Here is a 22,190-nt window from a genome sequence, read left to right as displayed (position 1 = left end):
TATTCCGTGCAATTTTTTTTTGTTTCTTTCTTTTTATATGTTCTATCACTTGACTGATATTTGTTTAAGTCTGTGTCGACTAGATCTAGCCATACCCATGCACATCCTCGTCCGGACTTACGTCTGATCTTTTCGCTGGAAGAAACAATTTCCTTTTCTGAATCATATTTTTGATATGAATTTAGTGATATAATTTTTGCTTTTATCAAAGTCGGTCTCGTTGATTAACTTATGGTTAAACTTAGATCTAAAAAAGCACGGGCGCACTACATTATAAAATAAAGAAACTATCTCTCTTCATCCTATTAATAATAATGAAATAAATAAAAAAATTGCAAGGATTTAACAAATTAATTAATTCGCAGCCACCCGTCCTTCGAATGCATAGTATACCTATAGGAGCATTCTGCAAGCACCACACCTGTTAACAACTTAGAGCAACTCTAATCGGCGGACCAATTTCATCTGTGCATGTCCATTTAGGTCAAAGTGGACAAAAACGTCCGTCCAACACAAAGACCGATTTTCATTTTGTGTCTCTTTTGTGTTCGCTCGGACCCTTTTCCGTCTCATATTTGAATCACATTTGGGCCAAAGACAGAGAAAACGGACGTTTTCTGCGCCCGCCTCGTCTGTTTGTGTCCGGACCTAGCCCACCTGTCAGCCACCCACCTCCATCTTTCTCATACTTATTTTATCCGCTGGCGTCGAACCTCCCCGCCCCTGGTCACTGCCGCCGCGGTCGCCTGCTCACGCTCGCCTTGCTGTGTCGCGCCGCCGCGCTCACGCTCGCCTTATCGCGATGTCGCCGAGCTCGCGGTCGCCATGCTCGCCTCGCCTTGCCGCGCTTGCCCTGCCGCACCTTGCCGCGCTCGCCCTGCTCGCCTCACCTTGCCGCATTGCCGCTCGCCCTACCGCGCTCGCGTCGCGGCGCTCGCCCTCTCTCCAGGGCACGCGAGGTCCCGCGACAGCCTCTATACAACGCGCGCGAGATCCCGCGATGGTGTCCTCCGGGGGCCTTGGCAGAGGCGCCGGCTGAAGGAAATATGCCCTAGAGGCAATAATAAAGTTATTATTTATTTCCTTATATCATGATAAATGTTTATTATTCATGCTAGAATTGTATTAACAGGAAACATAATACATGTGTGAATACATAGACAAACAGAGTGTCACTAGTATGCCTCTACTTGACTAGCTCGTTAATCAAAGATGGTTATGTTTCCTAACCATGGACAAAGAGTTGTTATTTGATTAACGGGATCACATCATTAGGTGAATGATCTGATTGACATGACCCATTCCATTAGCTTAGCACCCGATCGTTTAGTATGTTGCTATTGCTTTCTTCATGACTTATACATGTTCCTATGACTATGAGATTATGCAACTCCCGTTTGCCGGAGGAACACTTTGTGTGCTACCAAACGTCATAACGTAACTGGGTGATTATAAAGGTGCTCTACAGGTGTCTCCAAAGGTACATGTTGGGTTGGCATATTTCTAGATTAGGATTTGTCACTCCGATTGTCGGAGAGGTATCTCTGGGCCCTCTCGGTAATGCACATCACATAAAGCCTTGCAAGCATTGCAACTAATGAGTTAGTTGTGAGATGATGTATTACGGAACGAGTAAAGAGACTTGCCGGTAACGAGATTGAACTAGGTATTGAGATACCGACGATCGAATCTCGGGCAAGTAACATACCGATGACAAAGGGAACAACGTATGTTGTTATGCGGTCTGACCGATAAAGATCTTCGTAGAATATGTAGGAGCTAATATGAGCATCCAGGTTCCGCTATTGGTTATTGACCGGAGACATGTCTCGGTCATGTCTACATGTTCTCGAACCGTAGGGTCCGCACGCTTAAGGTTTCGATGATAGTTATATTATGAGTTTATGAGTTTTGATGTACCGAAGGAGTTCGGAGTCCCAGATGAGATCGGGGACATGACGAGGAGTCTCGAAATGGTCGAGACGTAAAGATCGATATATTGAACGACTATATTCGGACATCGGAAAGGTTCCGAGTGATTCGGGTATTTTTCGAAGTACCGGAGAGTTACGGGAATTCGCCGGGGAGTATATGGGCCTTATTGGGCCATACGGGAATAGAGGAGAGAGGCCAAAAGGAAGGAGGCCTGCGCCCCCCCCTCTGGTCCGAATTGGACAAGGGGCGCATCCCCCTTTTCCTTCTTCCTCTCCCCCTCTTTCCCCTTCTCCTACTCCAAGAAGGAAGGAAGGAGTCCTACTCCCGGTGGGAGTAGGACTCCCCTTGGCGCGCCCCTTCCTAGGCCGGCCGCCCCCTCCCCCTTGCTCCTTTATATACAGGGGCAGGGGGGCACCTCTAGACACACAAGTTGATCTTCGTGATCATTCCTTAGCCGTCTGCGGTGCCCCCCTCCACCATATTCCACCTCGGTCATATTGTAGCGGTGCTTAGGCGAAGCCCTGCGACGGTAGAACATCAAGATCGTCACCACGCCGTCGTGCTGACGGAACTCCTCCCCGACGCTTTGCTGGATCGGAGCCCAGGGATCGTCATCGAGCTGAACGTGTGCCAAGAACTCGGAGGTGCCGGAGTAACGGTGCTTGGATCGGTCGAACCGTGAAGACGTACGACTACATCAACCATGTTGTGCTAATGCTTTCGTTGTCGATCTACAAGGGTACGTAGACCACACTCTCCCCTCTCGTTGCTATGCATCACCATGATCTTGCGTGTGCGTAGGAATTTTTTTGAAATTACTACCTTCCCCAACACCGGCGAGCGGCGCGGCCTCCTCCCTCGCATGTGTTGTGTTTGAGAAAATGTTCAAGGCGGACACAACCACAAATGGGGCAGCACAGTTGAGGATGCGGTCGACTCAATTGAAAAAGCGGATAAACATGTCCGCTTCGCCGACCCAAACGAACAAAAAGGATAAATTGTGCGTCCGTTTGGGTCGGCCAGTTGGAGTTGCTCTTATGTTAATATAAGGGTTGATATGGCGAAAAAGGAAAGGATCTTGGCTCAACATTTATCACGGCAATTGAATTCCGAGGCATGGTTCTTTAAGACCATTGGGTCAAATTTATACACCTGCAGTTACAAAGGAAACAAACCTGCTGACCTCTGATGGTGCGGGCTAGGATGCACCCAAAGTAGATGACATGTTCCTAGTTTCAGATGCACTTGATATCAAACAAATTGCAATAGGTGATCCCAACTCAGAGGATTACATAGCATAAAATTACACTAGGAACGACATCTTCAATGTTAAGTCGGCATATCATCTATGCGTCAATGAAAAAGGTGAGGTCTGGACAACCAGGGTCCTCCAGTTCGGTTCATAAGCATAAAGGATATTTGGCCTGACGGGACACCAACACACTAGCTAAAGCAAAGATCCACATGTAGAGGATGATACAGTCAGCGCCGAGCTCCATCATTGTTGGATTAAACCTGATGTTTTTGTGTTGTGTCTGGCGGGCAAGAAACTATAGTTCATAGATTTTGAGCATGCCAACATTCATCTCAGTTTTGGCAACAGTTGCGTTTAGAAAAGGGCGTCTCAGCGGAGATCCCACCGACCCTGATGTCGTACGTTTCGTGAGGCCTAGTCAGACCATTGGTGACGGGTAGGGAGCCGTAGCGTGTGCATGCACCCACTAGGTATCAGACCACAGACCTCTTGCCGTGAGATTGAGTGGCTCCCCAATTGAGCTGACTAAGCTTTGTGAAAAATGAGAAGCGTACAAACTTACAATTATAGCTGGTCAAATAGGCCGGGCCAACCAGGCTAGCCCGGGAGGACGCCGGCACGACCCGCCATGACCTAAACGTGACGTGCCCGGCACGTGGCATGCCTTGGGCCGTGCCTGGGCCTGGAGGCTGGGCACGCGGGCTAGCACCGCACAACTCTTTTGTACTCCCAGGAGTACATACTCCTACCCCTTAGCGGGTCCATTGAGTTGGATATACTCGATAGCTATCAAGCCAACCGGCAGGAAAAGAAAGCTAAATCACTGCATGCAACTAACTTTTGTAAGTGTGCGCATGCATGTGTGCTGGATCCTATAATTGAGGGAACGGCTAGCCCCATGCTTATCCATATATATCCTGCATGCATGTAGTATACACAAGTATATGTCTTCAAACTTCAATGGAAGTAGTGTATGTACACGTGGAACATACTAATTTTGTAAGTTTGCGTATACTAATTTTTAGGAGGTCATATGTACTACTTTTTAATGAAGTATACCATATTATTAGTGATGGGGTATATACCATTTTTTTGCAGTATATACCACATTTTAAGGTATACCATTGTACTGAATTTCAGTATATAATGCATTACTTGCGAATCAGTACATACTATTTTTGTAGTCAATATATGCTGCCGTTTGAGTTGGTATATACTCCCTACTACATTTTGCTAGTTGGGTTATACTACATTTTGCTAGTTGGTATATACTACACTTTGTTAGCCAGTATATACTAAATTTATCTTAGTGAGTTTATGCCTGAGTGGTGTATGTGAGTTTTTTTAATTGGTGTATGCAAGCTTTTATAGAGTGGTCAATAACTGCGTACATACTACATTTTGCTGATAGGGCACGTACTGAGCTTTTTTAGAGGGTAGCATGCTACTTAAAATTGTATAATTCCTTAAAGAGAACTTGAAATTAAAAATAGTATCAACAAACAAGTACAGCTTATTCATATAGAAATACAAAAGGAAGTATAATTAAATTGGTGTTAATTCATTCATGATTACATATAAGCACAAGTGAAGAAAAGGAGTACAGACTGACTTGTTCAATTCAACTGAACATAAGGCAAAACATCAGCGTAAAAAAAATAAGGCAAAATATCAGTCCAACATTGTAGTCATCGCATGGTCAAACACATTAACATATAATTCAGTATATACTACATCTTCAGCAAAGAAAAGTATATACTACATCTTTTGTCCGTCAGTACCTTTTTTGTGAGTTAGTAGTTAACATATATTGAGTAAAAGTATATACAGAACTTTCAGTCAATATATACTACTCTTCTTGAGTTGGTATATACCACTCCTTTTTAGTGGGTGAGTTTATAGCTGAGAAGTACTTTCTACTGAGTGGTCAAGTAACTGCACTCATATATTATAGATTTTGCAAAGGAGTGCAGAATTATTTAGATGGCATATGCTACTTCAAAAGGAGTACAATTTGCTAAGGAAAATCATGAATTTAAAGGGGTGTATTCCATATGGCCATCGGCGCAATGCATCAGCCATAACCGTGCTAGTTCAAATAGTCTGTAACGGATGAAGTCGCTAGCGGAAGATGAGCATTCAACTCAGGTATCCAGCGTGGCAGTGCAGCAGTATGCATCTCATCTTCTTGTCGTCTAGCCGTCATTGCCTGCATGTCGTCTCCATCCTCCGCTGCCAGCCGCATGTCCTCCGTCGTCGAGACTTGTGGGGACGCATGCCATCTCCACTGTCGAGCAAATCATGTGCTGAGAATACATACCCTGGCAACAAAAAATTGAGGGACGTCAAGCTAGCGATGATGGATCATTCTGCCTCCGATTGCATGCATACATACTAGTACTAGCACAGCATGCCTACTACTAGTACAAGACCATGACATCAATTGATTTGTGTTGAGTGAGTGCAGCGTACCTTCGATGGATTCTCGCTGATTCAATCCGGCCGGAGTGGCCGGGTATGCGTGCTGGACGTGCTGGTTGAAGCCGTCCACCTGGGAAGCACGGCCGGGGACGTCGGCGGCCATGAACGCGTCTGCCCAATAGGCCCGCGGATCTGCCAGCCGGCGGCGGCGGGGGGCTGGTGCAATTTTTCTAGGTCGTGGTTGCAGGCTATAGATGAGAACGTCGTTTCAGATAGAATCAATGGATTAGACGTCCACAAGCTATAAAAGAGGAATCAGTTAGAACTGATTTTCGAATCCAAAGGCTTTATCCAGTGTGTTTTTTTTTACTTCAATAAATAAGCGGGTTTAACGGCTGCAACCCGCTAGATGGTCCGTCCGGTGTGAATTGGATCGACAAGGCTATAGGCGGGAGTATGTACTCCTAGGTGTACCAATCCATTTTCCTATATATATATATATGATAGGTCTATTATGATAACACCTCTTAAGAATATTATTCTAATAACATCTGCCTTATTCTGCTAACAATTCCACACCTCCTGCTGTCGCGAACCGAACCGCTGGCCCGATCCAAACTAAACCGCACGCACCCACCAACCGCACCTTATCCACTCCCATCCCCTGCCGCAGCACAACGCCCCCAACTTCCCTCACCTCCTTCTCCCGACCCCCAGTTGAGCTCTCGTGCTACAACCACCGGCCCCCTCCACCTCCCTCCCCCTCCCGTCCAGCGCCGGACGAGGATCCTCTGCCGTTCGGCAGGGTGCCGTTCGACCACTGACTGATGGGGCCCATCGGGGAACAGGCCCACATGGCAGCGCCACAACGGCAGGAGCCGCACGTTAGGGGAGCCGCTTCCTCCAGCGCCACCGCACCAGTTCCTCTCCTGTCCACCTTCTACCGGCGCCGCGCCGTCCCTCCCACGCCCCGCCGCCCCTGACCCCGGCCGGTGCTCCTCCCACCCCCACCCCACCCTAGCTGCTCGCTATCCCCACCACCTTCCCCAGTACACCACCACCAACCTTCCTGTCACCAGATCCATGGCCGCCGCACAGCCCCGGCCGACTACCACCCGCGCCGCCACGGCGGGCGCCGTCGGAGCTCCCATGTGCCCCCCTGCAACACTCCGTCGCCACGGTCCAATCCCCACAGCCCCCACCGGCCGCCACGCCAGCAAACTACATCCTCGACGACGGCGGATCTCCACCACCACGCGCTGCCCCAGCCTCCTCGGGCTTGACGTCCGCCACCGTAGAGGAGCAGAACCACCACCGTGGCCATGCGCGTGGAGGCCAAGCCCAGCGCGGCCATGGCCCGGAGCTCGCCTCTGGCCTATTCTAGTCTTCCTCTCCGACCACGGCCCAAATCCGTGCCCCCCGTGCCGCCCCGCGCGCTAGCGGAAGATGCCCGGGATAGACTACCCATCAGCAAGCGGATCTGGAGGCCCCCAGTTGCCGGCGGCTCTACTTGATCCACTCTGTCTCCTCTGCCACTGGAGACGCACAACCGTGGTGGTGCAGTGCACCGCGACTCCCGTGTGCAGTGAAGTGGGAGTGTGCCCCTCCTCCCCTTGCAGTCTAGCCGCCCCGCACTTGCAGTGCGCCGGCGCGCGCGATGCGGCTCCAGCTTTGCCGTGCAGTTCATTGATGATAGCGTGCACTCCCCAGGTGCTGCGTGTGCATTTCAATTTTTTTTCACCTGCAAAAAGATGTGCTCTGGTGCAGTTCATTGTTGATGTATCTCAAGTGCAGTTTTCAGATGGGTGCTACAAGCGTCCGCACCACTTCTTTGATCCACTATGGAGGCAAAAACGAGATGGCAAAAACATTCTTGTTCAGAAGTCCAGTTGTGAATTTTATGTGAACAATTCATGTAGCAGCGGACATGTAGTGCAAAAATGGTGTTTTCCGTGTTTGATGATTTTATGTATAAAAGTTATATGGACTCTTTGAAAATTGTTTACCAAAGAAGTTCATTTCGAATTGTGTTGCGACTCATTTCCCTCGACCATGCAGTTTGCTTCTTCGCACGTGTACAACTCGCCAATGTGGAAACCCAAAATTCCAAACAAAAAAAAGAAAGAAGGAAACGAAGTGCAAACATGTGTTAAATGAAAAATTGTAGAGAAACGACAAAAAAGGAATGCCGTTCACTTGACCATTTGATGCAATGCGGTTTTCGAACTAAAGCAGTGCGGTTGGGTGTCTGATGTTGTTCATCTTGTAAGTGATCATTTGATGCAGTGCGGTTTTCTAACTGAAGCAGTGCGATCGGGTGTTTTTCTAACTAAAGCAGTGCGGTCGGTTGTCTGATGTTGTTCATCTTGTAAGTGACCATTTGATACAGTGCAGTTTTCTAACTGAAGCAGTGCGGTCGGGTGTCTGATGTTGTTCATCTTGTAAGTGCAAAAAAAAAATGTTACTGAAACGACATAATGTGGTTCACTTCTCCATACTTTTGGGGTTCACTTATGTCCGATGTGAAGTCCTGTACACTTCCTGGCACGAGAGAATTTACGTGTAAATAGAATCAAGCAGTTCGCTTGCCCGTCTAATGGAGTGCGGTTTCCTATCCGAAGCAGTGCACTTTTCTGTTCAATGTGGTTCATTTGTCGATTTTGCTGTCGCGAAAATCAGAGTGTTCGCATTTCAGTAAATTTAAAAATGCTCTTAAACTGTAAGGAATTATAGAGCGTGTTCTACATGAAAAAGTTGCGCCTCGTCGATATCTTTCCAACGGCATATAATTTGAATCATTCTGATCGGCACTTTGTAAAAATTCGCGAAAAATGGTTGCTGCCTCTCGTCGTCAGCCACACGATTTTCAAAATTAACTAAAAACCGTAAGGAATCTCAAAACCATTTCAACATATGAAAGTTGCGCCTCGCCGTAGATTTCCAACGGCGTATCACATGTCTCGTTTCGACAAACGTTACGAAAACTGAAGCGAAAATAGTACGAAAATTGCAAAAAATTCGAAAAAACAGAATTCCGCGATTTACTAAATTTAAAGCTGCTCTTAAACCGTAACGAATTAGAGAAAATAATAGATATTAAAAAGATGTGATTCGATGATATTTTTCCAATGGTGTATCATTTGCTTCATTTCGACAAGGAGTTTAGAAAAATCATGAAAATACGCTCGCTGCCACTTGTCGTCCGCCACACCATTTTTGAAACTGCTCTTAAACCGCGAGGAATCTTGAAAAGTGTTCAATATGGCGAAGTTGCACCTAATCCATAGCTTTCCAACGATATATTATACGCCTCATTTGGATAAACGGTTAAAAAAACTAGAGCGAAAATAGTACCGGAAAAACACTGCGTGCAGTTTTTTCTCACATGAAGTTTAGTAGTCTGTATTGCAGTGCTCTCGCTACAAAAAGTGCAGTGCACCTGCGTTGAGCATGCAATGCGAAAGTATTATCAGAATAGTTATTCTGATAATATTATCAGAATAGACCGGCTGTATATATATAATATAGGAAAAATAAATTATTTTAATAAATATTAGCTTAGATTTTGATTAGGCTAATATGGGATTAGGTGAAAATGGTAGACAGGTATGCTTTTTATCTTGAATAGTATTTACTGTTCACTAGGTAGGCACTATTCACAATAGTGTTTACTATTCAGTATACTATTTGGAATAGTACTTCACTATTCACAGTAATATTTAATTCAATATGATTACCTCCACGTTCTAACTTGATAATTTATTTGACACAAGATCTATTCTGGGCTGGCGAGGCCAACAATTCGTCCGACGGTGTGCGCAGAGGTGTAAAATCCTACTTAGCACTCACCATATTTTTCATTATGTTGTATCAGATGTAGCTAGTTACGTTCACTTAGTAGTTTTAATTGCAAATTTATGGGGTAAATTCCTATCGTCTTCCCAAGCAGTTCCACCCGAAGGGAACACTTCTCTACGGCCACAAGGTTCTCATTCAAATGCCACTCTGCGCTACACAGAGAACTACACACGCAGAGATTTCTCCTATATAATCCCTAGCATAAGAACTCGTCCCATAAATTCATAAACAAAAACACTAAGTGAGACCAAGAAACTACATCATTTTCACAACATAATTACATATGATTTTCCTATCGGAAGGCCCCGAAGGGATTACACACAAATAGGAAATTACCTTCAAACTCTTGGCGATTGAAGCGCCTTCTTGGCTATTCTACTAGTAGTGGTGGTGACTAAACTACGAAGGAAATTGTGCTCTGGTGGAGGGTCTCGATGCTCTGAGTGCTTCGTGCTCTCCCGTCTTGTGTTGTGTTCTTGAGCCCAACGTCTCCTTTTATAGCCGCGAGGGGTGGCTGCTAGGGAGGCCTTTGGGACTCTTCCTTCACTTATTTTACACATAGTAGTATGCACACGTGTCCTACTAGGGTACATGCGTGTCCTTCTAATAATATAAAAAAGTGCATGGTAGTATGCACGCGTGTCCTATTAGGGTACATGTGTGTCCTTCTAATAATATAAAAAAGTGCGAGAGAGAGCGCCGACAAACTTGAATCTTCAGGAAACTTTGTTTTCTTTACGTGGCATTGTCTCTTGGTGAATAATTGGCTGACCTCTGTGTACCAGTCTTTGCTCCTCGGCTATACAGATCTTCATTTGGTTAGCCTTCAAAGCTTCTTCTGCCTTCAAGAATCCTTACCAGTGTATGCATACATACATGCCAAGGCCGCTTAAGTTTTCAACATTGCTTATTCTTTTTTACAAGGGTCTTCCCTGCCCATATGATTGATAATACCTTATCAATATTTAAAATATCTATTCTTGGAATTTTCTATCAATATTTAAAATATTTATTCTTGGAATTTTCTATCAATATTCGGGTCGGGTATAGTCCTCCGTGCCCGAATAATTGGTAGCGATATCAACATAGGCAATTTGGGCTTTATTCATGTCGCTGCCCATGCCCTGCTATGTCCATATGATCATCATCATCATTTAACAGATTGAAATCATATTTTTGGTCGCATTCTTTCTTTATTTCTTCAAATTTTTCATCCATTTCATGCCTTAATTCTTTTAATATTTCTTCTTTCAATTATTTCTTTATTATTTTTGAAAATTCTTTAAACCTTTTATCCATTTCTTGATCTATGTATTCACTGTCTAAAGGGTCAAGCCCCTTTAGAAGACATTCTTGATATGTCTTATATTTTGGAGACTCTTCTTTCTTTATATTTTTTTAGCTTGATGCCTCCCCTTTTATGGGAGTTGGTGAAACAGGTATGCCTCTTCTCATTTGGATATAGTCTTTAGCCTTTGGGTCAATATAATAATCTGGTCCTAATACCTTTCTTGCCCAAAGTAAGGCATCATCTATATTATAATACCTTTTGAATGTTAAATCTTGTCCTTTTCTTTTTGCATCTAATTTTTCAATCATAATATTCCCCCATTCCAAATATATGCCAGGTTTATTTCCATCAAATATAAGATATAGTGTTTCTCCTTTTGGTATTTCAATCTTTTCTGGCTTTGGAAATTTTTTGTTTAATTCGTTAAAATATTCTGCCAAACTATTAAGAATTGATAAAAAATATCCTTTTTCCTCTCTCTTGAGAGTATATTGGAACAAAAATTATCCAATATGCATCTTTGAGCTTCATCAAGCTTGATATGAGTTTTGGCTTGAAATTGAATGTATTTGGCTGAAATACTTTCAGCCTATTTTCTTCTCCAAAGAAGAGATATTCATCCCTGTTGGCGAATAATACTTTCCTCATTTCTGCAAATTTGATGCACGAGAAAATATGTCAGATAAGGTATTATCCTTCCCCTTAATATGCTAAAAAATAATGTTATAACCATTCCCAGCTATGGTGTCTTCAAATAAAACTCATCTTCTGGTTGAGCTTTTCTTACTATTAATTTTATTGTATTATCGGCATATAGCTTCACAGTCTGTTCGCACTGTAAAATCTTTAAATCCTAGATATAGCCTAAATGCATTTATTGCATTTACAACTTCAAGGATCTCCCTATCAATATTATTTACCGTTTTTAATTTGTAACTTCCTGAAGCACATCTGCATATTTTTCATCTGCTTTTGGAGAGTATTTATTGGGTTTTTGTTTGAGTATCGCACCCCATCCTACCTTAGATGCATCTGTTTCAATTATAAAATAATTGTCTTCTAGAGGCAATTCTAGGGGTTTTAAATTCTTGACCTTTTCCTTGACGATCTTTACTAATTTTATACCTTCAGAATTGAAGTATTTTTGACCATTTTCTTCTTCTTAATTTAGCATATAAAGGTCCTACTAGCTTTACTATGTTATCTATATAGTTTCGCGCATAGTTTACAATTCCTAAGAACTGCTGTAAAACCTTTTTATCACTCATATTATGAGGAAACTCCAATATTTTCTTTGCAATATGTTATTGTAGATATATCTTTCCTTCTCCTATTTCATGACCAAGGAAATTTATTTTTTCTTTGTAATTTTCCATCTTCTTTTTGGATAGTATGAGCCCATTTTGTTCTACCTTTCCAAAGAACACTTCAAGATGAGCTATATGCTCTTTGTATGATTTTGAGAATACTAACAAATCATCTATGTATACCAATATAAATGCTTGATTATCATTAAATATATTTTGCATTTTTCTTTGAAATAATGCAGGCACATTCTTTAGACCTAATGGCATTACTAGCCATTCATAATGGCCTTGTGGACAAGTAAATATTGTCCAGGGATTAGTTTTTTCAGCAATTTTTACTTGCCAAAATCCCGCCTTTAAGTCAAATTTAGAGAAATATTTACTTCATTGTATTTTGTTAATCCATTCCTTCTTATTAGGTATATTGTAAGCAGTCAACTGTATTATCATTAAGCCTTTTAAAATTAATTACCATTCTAGATTTACCTCTAACTTCTTCAGCATGATTTCTAACTATAAAAGCAGCAGATCGACGAGGGCTTCTACTTTCTCTTATAGCTTTTAGCTTTAATAACTCTTCAATATGCATTTTGAACTCTTCGATATCTTTACGAGTAGCTTCTATTGGTCCTGACTTAATTATATAATCTAGATTTATGATTTTATTTTGCAAAGTATAAAGTTCTTATCTCAATGTTTCATTGGTATTTCTCTCCAAATTATATACAAAGTTTAGCGATCCTTAACTAGTTCTGTGGCAAGCTATGGTAGACACAATTTTACCTATATATATATATATAACTATTTAAGGGTCGCTAAACTTTTAACGGTTTAAAAGTTATAAAAAAATATGAAATAAATATGGGAGCATCGCTCTAATATAATAAGATGATCCAACAGAGAGATTGTCAAAATATGCATCTATGTGTCCTCGGCAAAAATAATAAGCATTTCAGCTCACTACGACATAAATATATACTGGACCATTTATTTTTTTGTCCAGGACACATACAGTCGTATTTTTTAATCCCTCCATTGGATCATGTTATATTATAGGTGTGTTGGTTCAGTATTTTTTTCAGAATTTTTGAGATCTTCTGCACCGTTGAAACCATTAACTAGTTCTGTGGCAAGCACTGGTAGAAAATCCTACTCCTATATATATGGGTTGAGAGAGAGAGAGAGAGAGAGAAATGGGTTGATACACGTAGGAGTACATACTCCCTGTCACATTTAACTTTTTATTCCCACCGATGTGTATTGGGTCTCGCTAGCAAACCGACTTAGCGCTTAATTAGTTAGTTAGTTATTCAAATATATGTGGTAATCCTGCACGTACAAAAAAGATCACCTAACGTTTGATAAGTTGTTCCATGTCCATACTAATAGGGATAAACACGTGCTGTTTCAAATATTGTTGGCCGTGTATTAGGATGTTTGTTTCTTCTTTTTTTTCTTCTTCCATTAAGACAATTCACCAAACATGTTCCAAAAAAAAAAATGCTTGACGAGCACATTGATCTGGACTCATAGACAAGAAGTCGTTCGTGGGTTCAATAGGGGAGACAACATGCAGCTGCGATGACTCGACGTGTGGCAGTTAGATGATACAGGCCGAGATGCATCTGGCAGAGGAGACGAGAAGCCACCGAGGTATGGATGAATTTTCACGCGTGCATTTGTCATACGTATAAGCTAACAAGTCAGGGTTAATATTATAAGCGCCTTCCGTGGGTCGCCTGATACATTGACATGCGTCATCATGCATGATGAAGCGCCTGGCATGCATGTTATTTAAATCGTTATATTGATCATGGCAAGGTACGGCGTGTCATGCATGCATGAATGTGATTACTTGCGTCCCTTGTACTAACTAGCGTGTAGTGCGCGGCGTGCCGCCGCGCCACATGGATTGGTAAGTTATTTATTTATTTTTTATAATTTTTTGTAAGTCGTCTCAAGGCTTAATTCACGACAAATTAGTTATTTGTTTTTTTTGGTAATTTTTTGTAAGTCGTCTCAAGGCTTAATTCACGGCAAATTAGTTATTTGTTTTTTTGGTAATTTTTGGTAAGTCGTCATCGAGGCTTAATTCATGACAAAGTAGTTCATATAAGAAAAGGGTGTATGCATAAGTGATCTACAGTAGGTGGGAAAAGGATGCATCTAGTCTAGGCGGTATATGCATAAGTGATCTACAGTACGTGGTGGTAGTGGCTACTGGATACAAAATTGCAAAGCTCTAGTTCTTTTCTTAGACATGAGGTTAGCTAAAAAAAGGATTGTTCTTCGCTAACAAATAGAAGATGATGCCAACAATGAGGCTGTTTCAAGACCCCATTTATTTAATCACTACCGGTCAGTTTTCATACTACATATATACTGGGAAACACTCAAGAAGACCACATGTGCAACTTTAACACAGCTTCCTGGAACAATCAACTGTCTTTTTAGAGAATTCATTAGCATGGATGATATACAATGCGCCAAATCCATAACAGCTCGGCTTCATGGAACAATCAATTGTCCTTTTAGAGAATTAGTTAGCACGGATGATGTCCGATCAGCACGATGTATGCAAACATTTGAGTTGCTTTAATATCAGGATTGAAATCTGTAGAAATTCATGTGACCAGACCACACTATCTAAGGACCAAGGAAAATCTCATGATAAAATTGTCAGCTTTATGTAAGATAGCAATGATGCTAGAAATGGGAAGTTCCAGGGGCCTAAGTTTTATACTGATAAAGGCCATTAGAACCTTAGAAACACGGAAAATCCCTTGTGGCCTCAAGAAAACAATCAAGTATGAAAGAAAAAAGAAAGAAAATAGATGGAGTATATAATTAGCAACCTTCCAAAATAAAATACGATAAATGACATGGAGAAGGCACAAGTTCACTTAGATTTGTAGGTACTTCAATTTAGAAAAGGAATTGTACAAACTAATTGCTAGAGCAGCAATGAAGCAGTGAACAAAAAAAAGAAAAGATTGTAGGAAGTTCCACATAATAAGCAACCTTGAGATAGAGATGACAAAAGGCTAAAACGACCTTGGCTCCCAGAAGTTGTGTAGGGTGTGGTCGTTTTTTCTCAGAGTGCAAGAAAGCAAAGAAAATAATAATTCTGAAGTTACCCAAATATCCACAATAGGGTTATTTACTGGCAGTAATTGGTATTGAAAAGGTAGGTGCTAAGTAGCTCTCTAATATATATTTTGTTTGGAGAATCTTATAGGAAATGTTGGTCTATGCTCTTTACTATTTAACCAGAGCATGATTATTATAAACAAAAAATGGTACATGTATATTAGACAATGTGAATCAGTAGTCACTGAATTGGAAGCATGATTAACAAGGGAGAAAGCGAAGTCCTCGTATGCAGTTGTTAGTTGGTAGTTGAGCAGTTTTAACATGATCCCCCTTATCTCCTTTTTTCACATGAAAGGTAAGAGCATATAATAGATCTGACCCGTTGATCTCATTAATTGGTGGTCTAATTAACTCTTACCTTCTTACCTGACATGTAAAAAGCTGGGGTAAGAGGGAGCATGTTAAAATTTGCCTAGCTGGTAATCAGGAGCTAGAATGATTTACAAAAGGAGATGTATAGCCAGTTCAAGCATTTAGGAATCAGTGGATACTCAACTGTAAGCATGATCCATAGGAGAGAAAGCAGTTAGATTATGCAACCATTAATTGGTAATTAATGACCGGTACGTTTGTAAGCAGCTCTCATAGTAAGAACAGATCTTGTGAGCTCAAGAGACCAAACTGCTACAGTCCAATTTCTAAAGCATTTCTTGCAAAAGAAAATACAAACAATACTGCTAAAAACATAAAGTCATTGTGCCAATATCTCCTACAAAGATCAAATGGGGAAATAGGTACGGGGAAATTTAAGTGGTTCTGGAATAAGAAGGAATTTCTCATCTGTTTTGCCAAATTGCACTGCATGTAAAGTTATGCCCAAAATGTTATGCTTGACTCGGGAATAATGTAGTGCAGCAGTATATTGCCAATAAATCATGCTCAGTTGTACTGGAAGCCAATATACTCCACAAGACACATCTCGTCAGAATTAAAGTTCCAAATGTACATAGACATCAAGCTGTAGCATTTCCTCAGTACGTCAGTAATGCACATCAAGTGCTTATGTGTTTGAACAGCATGCGAAATTAAAACAGAATTCCTTCCAGGAAATGGAACACAACATAATGGATAGATCAAGAATAAAAACGATTTACCATGCTATATTAGAGATGTAGGTCATGAATTTCTTGCACATACAGGCAGGAGCTGGATCTCAAAATCCATGTCCTCCCCACAGACTTGCACACATACCTGGTAAACCTTCCGTTTAGACTAATAATCAATTAGGTATACAATTTTCTGTACTATATGCACCCACCTTCTGATCTGAACTTGTAAGCAATGACAGTTCATCTCCTTGTAAAACAAAACCTTTCTGCAATGACATATCAAACCAAGAGCAAAAAAACCTCCCACATGTTTTTTCCCTTACATCAGTAAAAACAGAAGTCTAGATAATACAAACTATCATCTAATCTAGTAATAATTATGGTGTGTGTAGTTATATAGATTTGAACAGTGGATGTGAAAAAGAACAAAAAGAGGAGCATACCTTAGTGGTGTTGCTACTGCCAATAAAGTGACGACCAACTGGAGAGCTACCGCCTGAGAGTTGCTAGCTCGCTGCTTGCCGCGTGAGTGACAGAGGAGGAGTCGAGAGCTCGTGGGGAAAGGAGGGGCGAAACACTGCAGCAGCTCGCTGTTGGCTCGCCTCCGGAGGACAGAAGGCCGTGGGCAGTGGGCTCGTCCACCGCCGCCACCAAGTTGGAAGCTGGCGCTGTAGGCTTGCCGAGGAAGGCGGAAGGGCACCGTCTAGGACCAAACTGAGAGCAACGCCGAAAAAAAGAGAGCAGATCCGTCAGCATCATCCTCTCGCTCGCCCGTACTGGCAGATGACGCGTCGGTTCCCTTCTGCGCTTCCGTGGGGAGAAACATCAAGTGAAACGCCATCACTCGGGGCATGGGGGATGCGTGGCGGTGACGCGGCTTGCTGGGGCGGCGGTCGCCGGGATGTGCCGAGGACGGCGCTGCACACTCTCAATCTTGGCTTCACGGACGCAGCGGATAGCAACCCATCCGTGAGGATGCTGGCGAGCACCAACTTGACGCGATCGTGTCCTCCCCGCGAGCCCCACCGCCTGGTGCCGCCACCGCTCATCTGCCCAGTCGCCGTTCCATGACCATGCCGTCCGCGACCGACCACCACAAACGCCCCTTCCATCGCCACCTCTTCGCCGAGCGGCGTCACCATCGTCCCTCTCCGCCATCCAGCACCGTGGGTTGGCTGTCCCGGTGGTCGCCCGTCTCGTCTTCCTCTGGGAGGTGCCCGGTCGCCTCCCTTGTGCAGCCGGCTAGGACAGGGTGTATGTGAAGAGGGGGTGGTGTAGCCGAAGTGGAAGGAGGTGCAATGGCTACGTGCGCCACCACCTTGGCCCGGGGAGGGTAGATGCGAAGCCGTCGCTCCGAGAGGATTTGGATGCCGGCAGTCGGGCCTGGCAGAGAACGGGAAGGATGGTTGTGGGAGCCGCGATCTGGGAGATGGACGGGGGCATTTTATAGTCGTCTACATCGGAAGCAGTTTTGATGGGATGCCTCTCGAGAGGTCCAGAGAGACAGCTCTAGACGCCTCCACATCCACCCGTCTAAATAGGCCACTGCCACGTAATATCAAAAGACAAGTACAATAAAATAATATAGAGGAACTCTCCGGTAGAATCTCATGCACACGCATCAATAGACAAGGTCATCTGACTTTGGCAATCACCACGTCAAATCAAACGTGCTAAAACCATCCAACCAAGATTTTTTTACTGCACCCAGGAAAACTGCTGGACACGCGTCACCCCAACAACCGTGCTAAAAAAAGTTCAAAAAAACCCAAAAAAATGAATCCCTTACGGGCCTAATATTCTTAGTATTTATTTATATTGTAACTGTTGGATCTAGATGACGTCCGCTCCGCATGAATAATGAAGCTTCACCTCATCTGAATCAGATTGGCCAGTCATCTTCAAAGGCCAACACGAAACTGTAATAAGATAGATCGATGGTACTCAAAAGACTGATGAAGCAAGACACTCCGCCAACGTGGAACTCCAACCAAGATTGATCGATGCGGCATTGTGATGCAAATACATAGTTTTAAGTGTTGTTTTTTAGTACGCAGATGCCATCATTCAAAATGGATTATACTTTTTTATTATACCTCCCTTTGAATTAATTGTACTTGTTTTTAGGTTTCTATGTACATTCCATAGCTAAAATTGTGTATATACCTCATCTATAAAAAAATATGGTATGTACTCCATTGTACTGAATTGGTATATATCACCCGCAAAAGAAAGTAATGAATTGGCATATACTCATCGCAAAAAATATGGCATATACTCCATTGAAAAAGTATGTACCATATATTTTGTGATGGGGTATATATCATTTTTTTGTCATGAGTATAGCCTTTGCCATGGAGTATACACAACAGTTTTTTGATGGAATATATACCACATTTTTCAATGGAGTGTATGCCATTTTTTGTGATGAGTATATCACAATTCATGATGAGTATTTACCGATGATATATACTCCATGGAAAAAATAAATGGTACATACATTTTCAATTGGTATATACTCATCCAAAAATATATGGTACGTAATCCATCACAAGGAAGTAGCATATACTTTCCTTTTGCGGGCATATACTTTATCGCAAGAATGTGGTAATGTGTGCGCTCCATCAAAATTAGTATATATGACCTCCTATATGAAATAAATAATGCATGCAACCTTTGCCCAATTGGTATATACCGAACGAACATACACTACTTCCTTTCAAGTGGAAGATATATACTACTAGTAAGTGTGCACGTGCAACACACGTCTATTTGAACTAATAAGTGTGCACGTGCAACACGCGTCTATTTGGATTAACACAATATACTAAACTTAATACACGACAATTTATTCATAAATTTGAATTTTTCCTATAAAATACACAATCTCTTATTCCCTACTCATACAAACAATTTGAAATATCGTTTCTCCTTAATCAACATGTCTCCTGTATTAAAAGACCACCAAGTGTTTCCAATGTATAAAACTCAAAATTATTTAGAAGATTTATCACGATTCTCCATATGCACACATTTATGCAAGTATAATCACACATGAAAATGTCACTTAGGACAAGCTAAGGAACCGTTTCAGTGCCAACAAACTCCAGTCAAGAATTATTATTACAATTGAGTGTCAACCACAATAGCGGGAAGAGACCTCTATGGTTTGTTGAAAAGAGGAAACCATTGTCAGATAGAGAAGTGTAGAGATGTCTTGACTGCATAGAATCAGCTGTGAAACAAGACAAAAAAATACTAGCTGGACCATCCGATTCTACTATCGCACACAAGTATCGTAATGTCTAGAGGCAAGAAAAGTGACTTACTTTATTATGAAAGCAGAACATGTAAACCAAATAAAAATTACAGTGATAAATTGCATAATTATACTTGTTATTCAGTGGACAAAAGCATTAATACGACAACTTGGAACAGTTACTTGAGTACTACACATTTCTTTAAGGGCTCAACATTCTAAAATTTTGACAATATAACAAATATCCTCCCAGTTTATAGTAATAATGATACGAAGATAAATAATTTGGAAATGGCCTTCAACATGCGTAGGCTACCACTTGTAAGAATAACAGTGGCAAAAAAGGCCAACAAATGTCGGTTTAGAAATAAAAAAACTGCAGACATGCTTCCAATTTTAACAACTCTAGTGGATAAAACATACCTTACCTCTCAAGTCAGGAAATAGTCAAATGAAAAAATGTACTTCTTATAAGTAGTAGAGATGAAGTCATAAGGATCATGATTCAAGATATTCGAAGAAACATGGTTGGTCTCTCTGTATGATGCGAACTCGTCACCTCTACCAAAGTGGTCGTGCGTAGTATGTAATGTAGAGTGCAATAATGAAATAAAATAAATGATATGAGAATTTACCATGACCACAAAATATCCTACATTCGTCATCATCATAATCAACATGCACTTTTTGCTTCTTTTGTATGTGGTCCAAGTATTCTATCAGGAAAACATGTTAACTCAACTGTAGATAAGGACGGTATGAAAACGCTCATGTAAAATTACAATTGCCATGTATCTGCTGGACAAAAAAAATACACTTATGCAAACTTCTGGGGTTTTTCACGTAATTTCATGACTGCAAGTAAGGTCTTGGTTCAGCGAATTTGTCTGTGAGTTCACTATGTAGTCGTAAGTTGGCCATGTAATAACCAGTAGTCAGTACTTAAAAAAACAGGGATGTCTATTGCAGGTACGTGAAAATCAGTGAAAAATTAAAGAAAGAAAGAAGGCATTGGTTGCCTGAAACCCAACTGTGTGTGCTCCAGCGCGCCTCTGTTTCTCATTGCCTCATCTCTAGTTTCTGCAATTCTAGATGTGTCACCACCAGCGAGGTAGCGATGACAGTAAAAAAACAACACTCGGTGCTTACCGGATTAGTGTGTGTGTGCGGCGCATTCGCGTGGCGAGCGTCTCCGTCGTTTAGGCCTACGAGCGTCCGTGGCGACCGTGTTCTCTCACCAACTGGGCGGCGTTGTCGACGCAGGTGAATCAGTAGTCCAGCTTTGAGGCGGCTCCCTCCATGCACCGAGGCGCCCCCCACTCGATTTTTTTGGCCCGCTTATACTGGTCCAGAATACTCAGCGTTGCCTCACTTGAAGGGCATCGGCGGTGGGTGGTTGTCAGCGTGGGTATTATGGACGGAGCTGAAGTCGACGCGGATGCCGGTGGTTCCCGGAGAGCATGCCAAGACGTGGACGAAGTCGTTGCAGTCAGTAAAAAAGTGACCTGGCCTCCAGGCAGAAGACGAAAGCGGCGACGACACGTGTGTGTGTTCGGAGGAAGCCGCAGCTCCTCCTCGCGTGTCTCCCACTGTGGCTCGCGTGGGTGGTGGGCTGGTGACGGCAGGCGTCTCGCGACCGCGATTCCCGAGACGGTAGGATGCGCTCGCGATTAGTTTCCTAATAATTAGATGCGTTCATGATTAGTTATCTAATAGGATGCGTCCGTGATTAGTTTCCTAATAATTAGGTACGTCCATGATTAATTTCTTAATAGGATGCACGTGATTATTTTCCTAATAATAGGATGCGTCCATAATTAGTTTCCTAATAATAAGATGCATTTGTGATTAGTTTTCTAATAATTAGATGCACATGTGATTAGTTTCTTAATAGGAGTGTCCGTGATTATAGTTTCCTAATTGACCAGATGTGGACTTTCATATTTTCCTCTACGGTGGAGTACAGTCAGTCAATGTAAATTGCTAAGTGCACACAGAGAACAAATTAGGTTAAGGCTAGCTGTTAGATTGAGTTTAGTGGGACTAATCATGCGGTGGTAATGTATCCGTATACGTTTTATAGGGTGCATTTAGAGAAGATAATGTTTGCTCTTTTATAAGTAGTATAGACTATATGAATGGCTTGTAAAAAACTAAGAGTATATGAATGGAAAACACGTGTAGATAAAGGTATCTATTTTTTTATCCCTTAATTCAAGGATAAAGCACATGCATGCACGCTAGAAGAAAGTTGTTGCGTGCATGGTAAAAAAAAGGCAGCAGTTTAGTTGTTATTTTCTAGGCCTGTGTGCTCCTTATCCATATCAAGCATATCCAATTTTAAATTAGTCATCAGAATATTTCATTTATGGTCAGTCGATTTTTGAGTCATTGGATGCGAAATCAAAGGCCCACATTGCTTCTTCAATCTTCACCTTTTTGAGCCACTAGCCATCACCGGCCGAACCGCCGGTCCTCGCCGCCCCGCCCTCCTCGGAACCACTCCTCACTGCCGGTCCTCCGCGACCCCGGCCATCCCTCTAGGACCCCCACCCCCTCCCCGCGCCAACCTTTTTCTCCGGCGAATCCCCACGCCACCGTCCCACCACTGCCCCAATCCTGAACCCTAAGATAGATACTGTTGTAGCCTCTCCAGCGAGGT

The 22,190-nt window shown here is 42.4% G+C and overlaps 1 long non-coding RNA gene across 1 annotated transcript; it reads right to left on the bottom strand.

The window, feature by feature from the left end:
• Positions 1 to 5,158: 5,158 nt before the first annotated feature.
• LOC123185053 (uncharacterized) lies at positions 5,159 to 5,928 on the bottom strand. Its single transcript, XR_006493154.1, has 2 exons — positions 5,663 to 5,928; positions 5,159 to 5,511 (listed from the first exon to the last, which is right to left on the bottom strand). It is a non-coding gene; the product is annotated as an uncharacterized lncRNA (long non-coding RNA).
• Positions 5,929 to 22,190: the final 16,262 nt, after the last annotated feature.

The sequence above is a fragment of the Triticum aestivum genome, chromosome 2A (genome assembly GCF_018294505.1).
Source record: "Triticum aestivum cultivar Chinese Spring chromosome 2A, IWGSC CS RefSeq v2.1, whole genome shotgun sequence".
Taxonomy (NCBI): Eukaryota; Viridiplantae; Streptophyta; class Magnoliopsida; order Poales; family Poaceae; genus Triticum; species Triticum aestivum.
Note: the sequence above shows the minus strand (reverse complement) of the source record. Positions and strands in the feature narration are given on the sequence as shown.